The sequence below is a fragment of the Elephas maximus genome, chromosome 9, assembly GCF_024166365.1.
Source record: "Elephas maximus indicus isolate mEleMax1 chromosome 9, mEleMax1 primary haplotype, whole genome shotgun sequence".
NCBI lineage: Eukaryota > Metazoa > Chordata > Mammalia > Proboscidea > Elephantidae > Elephas > Elephas maximus.
The window spans coordinates 25,334,588-25,349,391 of record NC_064827.1 but is presented as its reverse complement, the minus strand read 5'-3'; the positions used below and the strand labels follow the sequence as shown (position 1 = coordinate 25,349,391).

The 14,804-nt window shown below is 40.3% G+C and overlaps 1 long non-coding RNA gene across 1 annotated transcript; it reads left to right on the top strand.

The window, feature by feature from the left end:
- Positions 1–669: 669 nt before the first annotated feature.
- LOC126083002 (uncharacterized) lies at positions 670–14,683 on the top strand. Its single transcript, XR_007518695.1, has 3 exons — positions 670–949; positions 12,810–12,942; positions 14,543–14,683. It is a non-coding gene; the product is annotated as an uncharacterized LOC126083002 (long non-coding RNA).
- The last annotated feature ends 121 nt before the right edge of the window (positions 14,684–14,804 follow it).

The following is a 14,804-nucleotide window of genomic DNA, read 5'->3' as shown; positions in this document are numbered from 1 at the left end:
TTCAGAAATAGGAGCCCTGGTGGCACAGTGGTTAAGATCTATGGCTGCTAACCAAAAGGTCAGCTGTTTGAATTTGGTAGACTCGCCTCGGAAGCCCTATGGGGCAGCTCTACTCTGTCCCATAGTGTGGCTGAGTCGGAATCGACCTGACGGCAGCAGCGTGACTAATTCCTCACATTGCATTGTTTGATTGTTTTTGTTTTTGCAAAAATAACAGATGGTTAAAATGACACCATTGGCACCATTAGCCAAAAAAAAAAATTCTTTTCCTTCCTAAGATAACAGCTCTTCCGTTCTGTCAATGAGTTGTTTTCCACCCTGGCTACCTCTGAATAGTTGAAGAAAAAAAAAAAAAAGAAGAAGAAGAAGCCAACTCTGGTCCAGACCAATTGAAGCAGAATCTCTGGGGTGGGGCTAATTTAGGCTTTTTCACCCTGCGACAGATTCCTCCCTTTTTTTCTTCCTCTTCTTTTTCCTGTTTCTTCTCACCAAACTTAAATGAAATTTACTAAAGCATTTGAAACTACTTATGTAGCCTTCCTACTGCTGCAGGGGTGACTACTATCCTGATTTTCTTTTTGACTTTGGAGATTTTTATAGACTTTTTGGGCACTTCCAATTTTGACTTACATGCTTTGTTCTCTTTACCACCCTCCAGGCACACCTATTAATACTCCCAAATAAAGAGCAGCTGTGTCATTATTTTCTCTTCCCAACAGTGTCCATGGACAAATGATAATTGTATTTGAGAGCTGTTGCTCCTACAAAAATTTGCTTGTAGATTTGCTATATGCAGACTCACTCCAGCCTAATCTTGTCCTTTTTCCCTTCGTAGCTGCTTTTGCCTCGAGATGTCGTTACATAGTAGGAACAATATTGGAAGAAGATTTCAAAAATAAATAAATGCCACTGAGAATTGTTGACGTGGTTTGGAGTTTCTCAACTCAAGGTATGTCTGTAAAGAAATGAGAGTATGTTTCCTGTGTGGTTTATGGAAATTAAGAGGGTGCAGTTACAGCAAGGGTGTGATGCATACTGGTTTTGAAACCAGCCTTTAGCATTGTTCTAGCTCCTATAATGAATGAGTGTGCATGTTTCATAAGTAATTGATATGTAGAGCAAGGAATGTGCAATTCTGTGTGACGTTAACTGCAAATGAGACACATGACACCACGAAGATTTGTAACTGACATAAATGATTGCTAGAAAATAGGGAATTTTTTTTAAAGAAGGGCAGAAAAGAGGTCCATGGTATTATAACAACACTTTTCAAGATGTTTACTGTGTTTAAATAGATGATTAATTATGCCAGTGAAGACTGAAGAATTATATTTAAAAAATCAAATATAAGAACTAAATTTAGCTAAGAAAATGTTTTTTTTTCTCCCGGAAAGAAAACTTGAGATTTGGTCACTCAGCTGAATGATAAACAGAGCAACCAAAAATATCTTTCTCTTTTTTAAAGGAAACTGGGAGAAAAAAAATTTTTGTTTTTTTTTTTTTAAACTGAGGTCAGTGATAACGCTTTTCTGCCATGACCTGGGAAAAATACACTGAAGTCTGTGGCAGAATACTGCCCTGAACAACCCAAGTTATCAAAATCGTAGGCCGAATTAATGTTGAAGAGATTCTTTGACAATCTAGAATTCATCCTGTAAGCACAGCTAATCAATCAGGCCATCATGTCTAACTGGCCCAACGGTTTTGTGAGTAAAAGCACATGATGCGAAAACAAAGTGCAGCCACTCTGCAGAGCCCTCGCTGATAACATGGCTTCTTGGAGATGGTTTCAAACCCACACAGGATTTTAACTTTATTTAATAAAATCTACTATGCAAAAAAAAAAAAAAAATTTCTTTTTTTTTTACTATGAGTGGCTTTTGGTGTTTTCCAAAATAAACAATCCTAGAAACTAGTAAAGAGAATAAAAGACAAACTGAAGGCACTGAATTGCACATGTAAAAATGGTTGAATTGGTAAATGATTTGTTATACATATTTTTTACCATAATAAAAATGCATTATTAATGTTAATATGTAACAGGTTAGTTATTATTATCTTAAATGAATTAATAAGTTATAATATTTTTTAAAATATTTAACTGCTATAAAAATGTTCATCACAGTGTTTGCTTAAAAACTGGGAGTAAGTGGCAAGTCTAGAATCTAGGTATTGGTTAAGTAAACACAATGAGCCAAAACAATGGAATACTATGCAGCTGTTTAAAATGATGTCACAGAAGGGACTATCTTAATGTAGGAAAGCAATCAATGATTTATAATATTGTGAGATGAAAACAAATTACAAAACAGCGTACTTTATATGATCCCCTTTTAATAAAATAATAAATAGGAATATTACTCACAGGAAAAAAGTCTGGAATGATAAATACCAGTGAATTTTAAACTTTGCTCTGAAGAACTCCAAGGTGCCAAGCTGGTGCTTCAGGACTCAAACTGAGGATCAAACAACCCCCTAATTGGGCTTTCAGGACCCTACCTCCTATTTTGCTTTTATCTGTTTTACATATTGGTTTTCTTTGTGAGACTCATTAAAAAAAAAGTTTTGCAAATTTGAAAATCTTGCAAATCACTGATAGATACTTTGGGGTTAAGAGTAGTTATCTCTAGATGTTTTTCTCTTTTATTATTTAATCACTCAAGTCCCAACTGACCTATTAGCAGGATTTCTAATTCCTCAAGGTGTTATTTTCTTCTTTTTGCTTATCCGCATTTTCAGATTTTTCAAAGTATCGCTTTTTTGATAGGAAAAAAACAAGCAATGTTTGATCCACATGACAGTGACATTTAAAGACATTAAACTAGGGAAGTGCCTCAGTGAAAGGGTTGTGAAAGGGAGTTCTTATTACTGAGCGGAGTGCAGTGGTTTTTTTTGTATCCGTGGATTTACTTGTTTCCATGGTAGCAACTTAGGTCAACTGAGAACAGGTGGGTTGGCTTTTCTATTGAGTATGCACTCTCATTATCTTGTCAATTAAGTTCTTGCCCTATTTGGCCATATGAGACCAATGACAGGGAAAGTATGAATCAAACTGCAATGTATCCAGAGAACAACAACATAATCAAAGCAAAAATGTAAAAATGTTTGTTTAAACATCCCTCTGCAAATAATTATGTATTAGACTCCTGAATTTGTCTGGCTGAACAGAGGAACAAAGTGCTACCATGAAGGATATTTCTCAAGTTCCTAGAATCGAAGGTCCTTTGACATCTGGCTCTTTATTCTTTACTGTAAATAAGAAATGATTTGGTAACATTTAATGGATCTTGTTAAATTTTAATGACCCCTCAATGCTTTTAATAAGTTAATAAAACACTGGTTCCAAAAAAAAAAATTTTTTTTTTTTTTCACACTCAGCTTCTAGGGGTTTTAATGAAAGAAGTAAGCAAAGATGGAACTGGTTAAAGTAAATCTGTTTAATTTGAAAATGTTAATCTTTTGATTTCCTGTCATTAGCGCATATAGCTTTTTTATTCATTCATTTACTCAGCAGTTATTAACTGGGCGCTTTCTAAATGCAAGATTAAATGTCAATTGAGTGCTAATAATGGTGTAAATACTTATTGTGCTGATAAACCCGAATGCAGGTCAGAATGAATTAGAGCCTGACTCAGCTTTACAAACGTATGCTTAGCTGACTTAGGCTTTTCCTAATAAAAGTTGCAGCATGATAGATAGCTTTTTTGTGTACCTTCTTGCCATGGTCTTGTAACTTCCAGCCAAGTGATGGGGTAGGGTTGTGCAAATAGGGTAATTGTGGCCCACTAAGGGGATTGGTCAGTTTTGGCATCCCACCTGGCTTGAAATGAGCCATCCCAGAGGCAGAAAAGAGATGATCTTACCACTGCCATCCCTGCTCAGGAGGTTTAGAGAAAGAGAGAGAGAGACCTGTAACACTGAAGATGGTGAGAAGAAGTGGCAGAGAAATGGCAGTAGAAGAGACTGGCAAGAGATGGTGTGGTAGGCTTCCTGGCCCACAGAGTGAGAAAGCTGAGTGCTTTTGGGCAGGAGGCTTGCTGGTGGAGTAGGGTGCCTCTGGGCACTTGCTGGAGCTAGGTTTGCTGACCCACGGCGCTGCACTGAGTGCCTTTGGGCCGAGGTTTACTGGACTGGTGGAGGGAGTGCCTTAGGGTACTTATCGGCAGAACTAAAAGAGCTTTGTTAACACTTGCCAAAGCAGGGCACAGGCTGAGGGGCCAGAGATAGGTATGCCTATGGGCACAGCTGAGAAGAGGCTGTCCTAATGTAAGAACTGTATCCTGAGTGTTCCTAAACCTGAATTGTAACCTGTTACTTCCCTAATAAACCCCAAATCATGAGTACTGTTTGTGAGTTCTTTGTGGCCATTGCAATGAATTTACAAACCCAGCAATGAAGTCAAGAATGCCATGGGAGGGACGGTTGGTGTTAGAATTGGTAAAGATGGTGGAGAGAGGCAGCGTGTCTGACCTCCACCTCATAGGAATCAGCTTTGGGCTGTTGATCCTGATCCTTCTTCCTCCTTGTGAAGTTACAGGAGGTCAGATACCGCCCCCACACCATTTTTACTGAGTGAATCATAAATGCTTAGCTTCACTTAGTAAAGGGTGTGAAATGTTAGCTTTCTGGGGACTACTTATCTATAATTTACCCTTCCTTTCTTCTATGTAAAAGGCATTCTTTTTTTCTTGTCCAAAACTAATCCCTGCACCTCTGGTGTTTTATAGAAGCCAGTTCAAGTAATTTTCATTTATTCATCCATCAAACATTATTTAATACATTCTGTGTACTGCATGAGAAGTCTCTGGGTGGTGAAAATGGTTAAACACTGGACTACTAGCCAAAAGGTTGATGGTTCAAACCCACCCAGCAGCACCTCAGAAGAAACGCCTCGTGATCTACTTCTGAAAAGTGACAGCCGTAAAGAACCTGCGGAGCACAATTCTATTCTGACACATGAGTACCGCCATCAGTTGGAATCACCTTCAGGGCTACTGAATTTTTTCGTGTACTGCATATATGCCAGGAAGCAGGCGCAAAAATAAAGATAGAGCCCAGGGCCTGGCCCTCAAGGTGCTTACACAAAAGTTGGACAAGTGCGATGATAAAGGTGAATCAGAAGTAAGTAGGAGGGATAAGTAGATGTGGAAGAAGAGAGGTCAGAGAAGGCTTTCCTAGAGAAAGATTGGGCTGGTGTACCTTGTGACCTGAATGGTACAAAAACTCTTCAAAATTAACACACCTAAAACTGAACCCACTATCTTCGTCCCCAAATCTGTTCCTCTCTTGGGATCTGTTGTCTATGGTAATCACCACCCACATAATCATCCAAGGCAGAGACTTGGACAGCCGCCTAGATTCTCTTTTCTTTCTTCTCCCTTAACTTGCTACTGAAGCTGGAGCAAGCCTGGTGGGCTCACCACACATGGGAGTGGAATTGGATTGGAAGGATCTTGGCCCATTCACAGCAGGAGGGCTGTTTTCCTGTGACAACATAGTTAGGTGGAGAACCTGACTCTGTCAAGTGAAGTTTGTAGCTAGAAAAACAGGATTGAGCACTGAGGTTGAAGGGCTAGGCAATGACAAAAACTGGAAACAAGGATCAAAGTTGGTACCTGGGGAGATTGGAAACTCAGTCTCAGGAGCGAATAGTAGGTGGAGAAGCATGGATCACAACTGAAATTACTAATGGTGAGTCAGGGGCCTAGGCTTTCCTTTTGAGTAGTGATGTGGTGTTGACGAAGAATATTGAATATCCATGGACTGCCAAAAGAATGAACAAACCTGTCTTGGAAGAAGTACAGCCAGAATGCTTCTTAGAAGCAAGGATGATGAGACTTTGTCTCACGTACTTTGGACATGTTATCAGGAGTTCCTGGGAAAGGACATGATGCTTAGTAAAGTGGAGGGTCAACGAAAAAGATGAGGTTCCTCAACGAGATGGATTCACACAGTGGCTGCAACAGTGGGCTCAAGCACAACAATGATTGTGAGGATGGCGCAGGACTAGGCAGTGTTTCGTTCTGTTGTATGTACATAGGGTTGCCATGCGTCGGAACTGACTCAACGGCACCTGACAACAACAACATATCTTGTGAAAGATTAAGCTCCATCTCATGTGTCCACTAAGGCTGTCTTGGGAAGGCAGGAAGGATGAGGACTCATGGGGGAAGGGTACTGTGATTGTGGGCATAGGGAAGGGCAGTCATATATTTGCTGATCCTAGTCTATGTCATAATTTTTTTCAGGTTCCTTCTATGGTGACTGTACAATGCTATGATATTTGGTTATTGTCTGAAAGATTTCAGATGCAGGGAGACAGATTCCCCACCCTAAATAATAATTTGATTGGCTAAAATATATTTCCCATTCAGGTATATAGGCTAATCAGTTTTTTGCAATTCTGACTACACATTAGAGTTATCGATATAACTTTTAAAAAGTTTTTAATGCCTGGGTTCCACTTCAGACAAAATAAGTCAGAAAGTCTCATGTGGAGCCAAGCATCAGCCTTTTTAAAGAGATTCCCAGGTGATTTTAAATGTGGCCAAGGTGGAAAAGCACCGAGCTATATTCTATCTACATCTTGTCATTTTGCAGCTCAGATGGGAGTTTCTCTTAGTCACTTGGATCCAGAACATGACGGTAGAACAGATCAAGCCAGCAGTGTTTAGCAGCTTCACCAGTTAGATCTGTTGCAAGTTTCTAGTTCCAGGCAGAAAAAATGACAAAGTGTCTGTCTCAGTTATCTAGTGCTGCTATAACAGAAATACCACAACTGGATGGCTTTAATGAAAATGAAGAGAAATTCATTCTCTCACAGTCTAGTAGGATACAAGTCAAAATTCAGGGTGCCAGCTCTGGGGGAAGGCTTTCTCTGTTGGCTCTGGAGGGAGGTCCTTGTCATCGATCTTCCCTTGGTCTAGGAGCTTCTCCATGTAGGAACCTCAGGTCCAAAGGATGCACTCTGTTCCCAGTGCTACTTTCTTGGCGGTATGAGCCCCCTGCCCCACTCGCTTCTCTCTTTTATATCTCAAAAGAGATTTGCTTAAGACACAATCTAATCTTGTAGATCTCATCAACATAACTGCCACTAATCCATTTCAACAACATCATAGAGATAAGATTTACAACATAGAGGGAAATCTCATCAGATGACAAAATGGTTGGACAGTCATACAATACTGGGAATCATAACCTAGCCAAGTTGACAGATATTTCAGTGAGACACAGTTCAATCCATGACAGCGTCACATCTATGTGTCTGATGTCTTTGAAGAAAGAGGAGATCAAGTGCAAGGAGAGTTCCAATCTTCGAATAGACCATTGATAATATTTCTGATGTCTCTGCTACATGCTCACCACTGTCTCCAACCCTGGGGGGAAGCAGAAGCCATATAGATAAGGTCCATGCCCTCAAAGGAGAAGGGTGAAGTGGGGAGGTGGATGTTTATGAATGTCGGACCATGTTCTACAATGATGCTAGACACTTTCTATATGCCATCACATGTAATCCTTACAATGACATGGCAAATTAAATGAGACAGGAAACCCTGGTGGTGTAGTGGTTAAGTGCTACAGCTGCTATCAAAGGGTCGGCAGTTCGAATCCGCCAGGCGCTCCTCGGAAACTCTATGGGGCAGTTCTACTCTGTCTATAGGGTTGCTATGAGTCAGTATCAACTCGATGGCCCTGGGTTTGGGTTTTTTGGTTTATCATCACTCATTACTTATGGAGTTCTAGTGGTGCAGTGGTTAAGAGCTACAACTGCTAACCAAAATGTCAGCAGTGTGAATCCACCAGCTGCTCCTTGGAAACCCTGTGGGGCAGTTCTACTCTGTCCTATAGGTCCCTATGGTCGAAATTAACTCAACGGCAATGGGTTTGAATTTTTGTTTTGCTTAACCATCACTTTACACATAGGACAATGGAGTCTCTTAATGTCCTCTTCCACAAAAATGGAAATGTTAATCCTTTCTACTTCTTTGGGTTTTGGGGAAGATTCAGTTAATATACATCAAGCTCTTAGAACCATTGGAACATACTAAGTACTCAATAAATGTCATCAATTATTATTATTGTCCAAAGCCTCAAAGCTAGCAAGTGCCAGGGGAGATAGGATTTAAACCCAAGGCCATATTACTCCAGAAAAACACCCACAAAACTGCAATGTGAAGTTGCAATGCTGCTGCTGCTGCTGCTAGGTGCTGTCGAGTCGGTTTCAACTCATAGTGACCCTGTGTATAACAGAACAAAACACTGCTGGGTCCTGTGCCATCCTCACAATCATTGTTATACTTCAGCCCATTGTTGCAGCCACTGTGTCAATCCATCTCGTTGAGGGCCTTCCTCTACTTTACCAAGCATGATGTCCTTCTCCAAGGATTGGTCCCTCCTGATAACATGTCCAAACTATGTGAGATGTAGTCTCACCATCCTTGCTTCTAAGCAGCATTCTAGTTGTGCTTCCTCCAAGACAGATTTGTTTGTTCTTTTGGCAGTCCATGGTATATTCAATATTCTTCACCAACACCACAATTCAAAGGTGTCAATTTTTCTTCGGTCTTCCTTATTCATTGTCCAGCTTTCGCGTACATGTGAAGTGATTGAAAACACCATGGCTTGGGTCAGGCGCACCTTAGTCTTCAAGGTGACATCTGTGCTTTCCAACACTTTAAAGAGGTCTTTTGCAACAGATTTGTCCAATGCAATGAGTTTTGATTTCTTGACTGCTGCTTCCACGGGTATTGATTGTGGATCCAAGTAAAATGAAATCCTTAACAACCTCAATCTTTTCTCCATTTATCATGATGCTGCTTATGGGTGCAGTTGTGAGGATTTTTGTTTTATGGTGAGGTGTAATCCATACTGAAGGCTGTGGTCTTTGATCTTCATCAGTAAGTGCTTCAAGTCCTCTTCACTTTCAGCATGCAAGGTAGTGTCATCTGCATAATGCAGGTTGTTAATGAGTCTTCCTCCAATCCTTTTGCCCCATTCTTCTTCATATAGCCCAGCTTTTCAGATTATTTGCTCAGGATATAGACTGAATAAGTATGATGAAAGGATACAATGCTGATGCACAGCTTTCCTCACTTTAAACCATGCAGTATCCCCTGGTTCTGTCCAAACAACTTCCTCTTGATCCATGTACAGATTCCTCATGAGCACAATTAAATGTTCCAAAATTCCCATTCTCTGCAACGTTATCCATAATTTGTTATGATCCACACAGTCAAATGCCTTACATAGTCAATAAAACACAGGCAAACATCTTTCTGTTGTTCTCTGCTTTCAGCCAGGATCCATCTGACTGACTTCAGCAGTGATATCCCTCGTTCTACATCCTTTTCTGCATCCAGCTTGAATTTCTGTGAATTCCCTCTCGATATACTACTGCAGCCATTTTTGAATGATCTTCAGCAAGATTTTTCTTGCATGTGATATGAATGATATTGTTCGATAGTTTCCTCATTTGGTGGTATCACCTTTCTTTGGAATAGACATAAATACTGATCTCTTCAAGTCGGCTGGCCAGGTGGCTGTCTTTCAAATTTCTTGGCATAGACTAGATGAGTGAGCACTTCCAGAGCTGCATCCGTGTATTGAAACATCTCAATTGGTACTCCTTCAATTCTCGGAGCCTTGTTTTTCACCAGTGCCTTCAGTGCAGCTTGGACTTCTTCCTTCAGTACCATCAGTTTCTGATCATATGTTACCTCCTGAAATGGTTGAACATCGACCAATTCTTTTTGATATAGTGACTGTGTATTCTTTCCATCCTCTTTTGATGCTTCGTACATCATTTAACATTTTCCCTGTAGAATCCTTCAGTATTGCAACTCGATGCTTGAGTTTTTTCTTCAGTTCTTTCAGCTTGAGAAATGCTGAGTGTGTTCTTCCTTTTTGGTTTTCTACCTCCAGGTTTTTGGACATGTCATTGTAATACTTTACTTTGTCTTCTCAGGTCCCCTTTGAAATCTTCTGTTTAGCTCTTTTACTTCGTCATTTCTTCCTTTTGCTTTAGCTACTCGATGTTCAAGAGCAAATTTCAGTCTCTTCTGACATCCATTTAGGTCTTTTCTTTCTTTCCTGTCTTTTCAAAGACCTCTTGCTTTCTTCATGTATGATGTCCTTGATGTCATAACAACTTCTCAGTTTGTTAGTCACTAGTGTTCAATGCGTCAAATCTATTCTTGAGATGGTCTGTAAATTCAGGAGGGATATACTGAAGGTCGTACTTTTGGTTCTCATGGACCTCTTCTAATTTTCTTCAGTTTCAACTTGAACTTGCATATGAGTAATTGATGGTCTGATTTGCAGTCAGCCCCTGGCCTTGTTCTGGGTGATGATATTGAGCTTTTTCATCATCTCTTTCCATAGATGTAGTCGATTTGATTCCTGTGTATTCCATCTGGTGAGATCCATGTGTATAGTCACCATTTATTTTAGTGAAAAGAGGTTTTTGAAATGAAGAAGTCATAAAGTTATAGAACTCATCATAAGGGCATCTTGTACTCCCAAAGCAAGTTTAAGGATACATGTGCAGGAGCCCGGAAGATCATTCAAAAGCTGCTGCAGCAGTGCATTGACAGGAACTGCCAGAAATTTGGCGGGGTTTAGAAGAGGATGTGGAACCAGGGATTTCATTCCTGATGTCAGATGGATCCTGGCTGAAAACAGAGAATACCAGAAAGATGTTTACCTGTTTTCATTGATTATGCAAAGGCCTTCTACTGTGTGGATCATAACAAATTATGGATAACATTGCAAAAAATGGGAATTCCAGAACACTTCATTGTGCTCATGAGGAGGCTGTACGTAGGCCAAGAGGCAGTCGTTCAGACAGAACAAGGGGATACTACACGGTTTAAAATGAGGGAATTTGTGCACCAGGGTTGTAGTCTTTCACCTTACTTATTTAATCTGTATGCTCAGCAAAAATTCCGAGAAGCTGGAGTACATGAAGAAGAATGGGGCATTAGGATTGGGGGAAGACTCATTAACAACCTATGTTATGCAGATGACACAACCTTGCCTGCTTAAAGTGAAGAGGACTTGAAGAAGTCCTGATGAAGACCAAAGACTACAGCCTCCAGAATGGATTATACCTCAACATAAAGAAAACAAAAATCCTCACAACTGCACCCGTAAGCAGCATCATGATAAATGGAGAAAAGATTGAGGTTGTCAAGGATTTCATTTTAGTTGGATCCAAAATCAATGTCCATGGAAGTAAAAGTAGTGAAGAAATCAAATGACATATTGCATTGGGAAAATCTGCTGCAAAAGGCCTCTTTAAAGTGTTAAAAAGTAGAGATGTGACTTTGAGGGACCAAGGTGCACCTGACTCAGTTGCCTCATATGAATGTGAAAGCTGGCCAATGAATAAGAAAGATCGAAGAAGAATTAATGCATTTGAATTGTGGTGCTGGTGAAGAGTATTGAATATTTCATGGACTGCCAAAAGAGGGAACAAATCTGTCTTGGAAAAAGTGCATCCAGAATGTTCCTTAGAAGCAAGAATGGCGAGACTTTGTCTCACATGTTATCAGGAGGGACCAGTCCCTGCAGAAGGACATCAGCCTTGGTAGAGGGTCAGCGAAAAAGCCAAGTGATGCTGAGTGGACTCTCCAGAGCCTCCCGGGACTGGTGGCGTGTGTATAAGCCCCAGGGGGTACAGGTGTCAGGCACTGTGGGGTCTATGGGTCCCTTCATGTAGGAAGTAGGATCAGCAAAGCAATCGTGAAAAGACCTGAAGGAGAGGAGTCATTGCTGACATGAACGGTGCCACCATAAGTGAAGGTCAGCAACTTTCCCTAACACCTGGCATGAGACCGATGCTCCATGGTTGTAGAAGTTCAGTTTGGGTCTTTTTAATATCTTCATGTGTTTACTGAACATGTTTAATCTTTTTTTTTTTAATTTTCTTGAACATATGGAATATCATAATAACCATTTTAATGTCCTTGTCTATTAATTCTGTCATCTGTGTCATTTCTATATTTATTTCTATTGATTGATTTCCCCCTGATTATGGATCATATTATCTTGCTTCTTCACATGCATAGTAATTTTCAGTTGAATGCTGGACGTTGTCAATTTTACCTTGTTGAGTGCTGAATATTTCAGTATTTTTATAAATATTCTCCAGCTCTGATGTGGGCCGCAGTTAAGTTACTTGGAAACATTTGTATCCTTCTGGGTCTTGCCTTTAAGGTTTGTTAAGCAGGTCCATAGCAGCATTTGGTTTAGGGCTAACTTTTCCCCACTATGGAGCTCTGGTGGCACAGTGGTTAACCGTTGGGCTGCTAATCAACAGGTTGGCAGTTTGAATCCGCCAAGTGCTCCTTGGAAACCTTATGGGGCAGTTCTACTCTGTCCTATAGGGTCGCTATGAGTCGAAATCGACTTGACGGCAATGGGTTTGGGTTTGGGTTTACTGAGGCAATTCCCTTCTATTTCTTGTCTTGTGAATTGTGAAATTTCCTGTGATTTATGAGATTTTCTATGGTGGCTGATTGAAACATGAAAAATTATCAGCACTATCTTAGTTATCTAGTGCTGCTGTAAAGAAATACTACAAGTGGATGGCTTTAACAAACAAATTTATTTTATCACAGTTTAGGAGGCTAGAAGTCCAAATTCAGGGTGCTGGCTCTAGGGGAAGACTTTCTCCTTCTGTCAGCTCTGGGGAAAGGTCCTTGTTCCATGGCCCCTTGGTGATTTTTATGTGATATAGTATCTACCTTCCCCTATCTCTGCTTCTCGCTTGCTTATTTAATCTCTTCTATATATTTTTTTTTATATAGCAAAAGAGATTGGCTCAAAACATACAAAACATACTATTGCTGGATTTGAAGGCTTAGGACCATAGCCTTGTAGAGCAACTTGGTTAATTGGCGCAATATAGTCCACTAAGATGATATTCTACATCCTATTTTGGTGAGTAGCATCTGGGGTCTTAAAAGCTTGTGAGCAGCCATCTAAGATACATCTATTAATCTGGATCAAAAGTGAAAGAAGGAAACCAAAGACTCAAAGAAAAATTCGTCTATATAAAAAATGGCCTCACCTTCCTTGAAACCAGAAGAATTAGATGGTATCTGGCTACCACTACTGACCGTTCCAGCCAGGGACTCAATAAATGGCCCTGAATAGAATGGGAGAAAAATGTAGAACAAAGCTCAAATTCCTTAAAAAAAAAAAAAAAAGGTCCAGACTTACTGGACCACTAGTGGCTGGATGAACCCCCAAGATTATCGCCCTGGGATACCCTTTAAACTTGGAACTTAAACCACTCCCAAAATTCACCTTTCAGCCAAGTGACAGATCAGCCCATAAATTATATCACCTCTGAGTACTGTGCTTGTCTATAATCATCTGACAAAACCAGATGGTGAACATTTTCCCTAGACAAAAATATGAGAAGCGGGGGGCAGGGAAGCTGGATTAAGGGAAACAGAGTAACCAAAACAGAATTAATGAGAATGCTGATATACTGTGAAAAATATAACCAATATCATTGAACAATATGTTTCCAAAAAAAAAAAACAAAACACCTAACCCACTGCCGTCAAGTTGATTCCAGCTCATAGCGACCATATAGGACAGAGTAGAACTGACCCACAGAATTTCCAAGGAGTGCCTGGTGGATTTGAACTGCCGACCTTTTGGTTAGCAGCTCTAGCACTTACCCAGTATGCCACCAGGATTTCCAACAATAGGTATAGAAATTGTTAATTAAGAATCTAATTTGCCATGTAAGCTTTCACCAAAAACACAATAAAATATTGAAAAAAAATCCTACACTAATCCTGTCTCATTAATATAACAAAGATAACCCATTCCCAAATAGGATTATAACCACAAGCACAGAGGTTATGATTTATAGCACATGTTTTTGGGGGACACAATTCAATCCATAACAAGTACTGTGAGATCTCCAAGATTGTTTCCTCTAGTCCTTTCAGCTCATTCTTTCCCCAGCCTCGGACAGTTCTCACAGTCATGTGTAGAGCAGTAATTAGCTGAAGACTTGAGGGGGACTATCTGCACATCTCCAGAGTCTCTCTCTGCAACTCTTCTCTCTGGTTCCCTGCCCTGTGAACTCTAGCTGCCTTGGCCTCCTGGGACTTCCAGCTGTCTCCTAAATTAAGGGAGACTACTCAGCTTCATGGAAACCCTGGTGGCATAGTGGTTAAGTGCTACAGCAGCTAACCAAGAGGTCGGCAGTTCAAATCCTCCAGGCGCTCCTTGGAAACTCTATGGGGCAGTTCTACTCTGTCCTATAGGGTCGCTATGAGCCGGAATCGACTTGACAGCAGTGGGTTTGTTTTTGGTTTTACTAAGCTTGACCTAGGTTCCTCACCTTAAACTGTAGCCTAGAGATTCTCTCCAGGCAGTAAGCTTAGGCAATTACAGGGCTCATCTGGTTTGTTTCCCAAGTCTCAGGCATCACTGCCTTTCACTGCCTGATATCCAATATCTGGATACCATTGTTTATGCACATGATTTTTACAAACAGTGTTTTTTGTTGTTGCAGGTAGATGGATATATCTGCTCCTGTTACCCTGCCTTCTTGGAATAGTATCTTGATTGTGATGGTGGATACACAAACCTACAAATGTGGTAAAATTGTACACACAAATACACACACACACATGCACAAATGAGTACATGTAAAACTAGGGAAATCCGAATAAAATCGGTGGATTGTATCAATACCAACACTCTGATTGCGATTATATGCTATAGTTTTGCAAAATGTTACCATTGGGGGAAACTGAGTAAAGTTTACATGGAAT